Here is a 1,884-nt window from a genome sequence, read left to right as displayed (position 1 = left end):
GTGTTTTATATATATATATATATATATATATATATATATATATATATAGTGAGAGAGAGAGAGAGACAGAGAGATAGATAGATAGATAGATAGATAGATAGATAGATAGATAGATAGATAGATAGATAGATAGATAGATAGATAGATAGATAGATAGATAGATAGATAGATAGATAGAGTTGTTTTAATAATACTGTTTTATTATGTATCAATGTACCATATATTTGTGTGATCAATTCTTGCATGGAAAATTGACAAAAACGGTGTGATTTTTTTTCTTTACTACTTTGTGAAATGCAGCAATATAGCTTTGTAATTTCATTACAAATTTGTATTTGTCACTGTAAAGCAATTGCTTTTTACTGAATTGTTGGAACAGCCAAGCTGAGAGCATTTGATTGATTTCATAAAACAGTGAATTAAAAAAATAAAATAAATAAATAAATAAAAACAGTCTCCTAGGCTAAGTGATTTCAGGAAGTAATCATATCACACGTTTGTTATAACATGATAAGCAAATAATTGTTCACAGATAAAATAATTTAATATGAATAATATGACTGAATAATTTTTAATAGTGAGGTACAAAAGTAGTAGACAAATGTTTACCAATCAGCTTATAATATATATATATATATATATATATATATATATATATATATATATATATATATATATGTATGTATGTATGTACTGTATGTACTGTATGTGTGTGTGTGTGTGTGTGTGTGTGTGTGTGTGATTCAGAACAATACTTCAGAGCAGTTGTTTGCTCAACCAACTTGCCCAAAAGATATGAAATTCCAAAGATAAATGCATATAGTATAAAAGTATCTTAAGTATTGCATTGTAACAAGTATTGCATATTGTAACAATATGAATGATGAGACATGGATGAGACAAAATTCGAATAAATTACTCGTATTGCTACAGGCACGGCCCCATAATTTTTTCTCTACCGGTGCCAAGGGGGGCTAGACCAATAAGTGGCAATGCTTAGAAAATAAATGATATTGATGACGTCAGAGTTACTTCATAAATAAATAGGGTTTTTTTTACCGTGCCGTCCTCATTTCACATTCACAATAATATAATATAGCAGACCGGCGTGTTTTCAGATTATTATAATTTTTTTTCCCTACTGCAACGTAAAAACAATTATTAATGAAGAAAAAAAAAAAAAGCCACTATTTCTGAAAAAGCAAATTAAGTGTACGTAGGGGTCATGGAAAGTTTTGGGAGGATTCCCAGTAAGCAGCTCGACAAACGTTGATAGCGATAGACATGTGCTAAATTTCCCCAGGCCTATCTGTGAAAAACTTTTATACAAGGAGGTCAATTGATGTAAAAAAAAAAAAAAATGAATTGTACAGTGAAGTATGTAAGTATTTTATAAATTTAGAGTAAATTGTAGTTTAAATTCACCCTAAACCAACTGTCCACATATGTGGACATCTTGCAACAGTGAAGTCAGACTACATTAAGTCTGTCTGTAACCTGCTAGTGTATCTATTCTATTTTTTCTTTTAAAGATGTTATGAATTGTCTTATATTGTCACAAAACAGACATTTAACAAATATATCATAGTTATTTAAAATGACATATTATAGCATTAAATGGCAAGTTTACACATACATATGGAGATAAATTAGCATTTTGTCTTCCTAACAGTGACAGCATAGATCAAGGAGTCAGTACAGAATAATAGGGAATATCCCAGAGGGACAAGGGTGAAAATATAACTTGTTACAATCAGCATTGAAAGCATTACCCATTTGCTAATAGGTTTAGACTTATATGTAATCTCAATCATTATGTTATGATGAACACCTGAAATTGAACTGAAATCTTGTAATAGGCCCAACTTAAGTACACATTTAGCA

Source organism: Carassius gibelio, chromosome A15 (assembly GCF_023724105.1).
Source record: "Carassius gibelio isolate Cgi1373 ecotype wild population from Czech Republic chromosome A15, carGib1.2-hapl.c, whole genome shotgun sequence".
Taxonomy (NCBI): domain Eukaryota; kingdom Metazoa; phylum Chordata; class Actinopteri; order Cypriniformes; family Cyprinidae; genus Carassius; species Carassius gibelio.
This window is presented reverse-complemented; position numbering follows the sequence as displayed.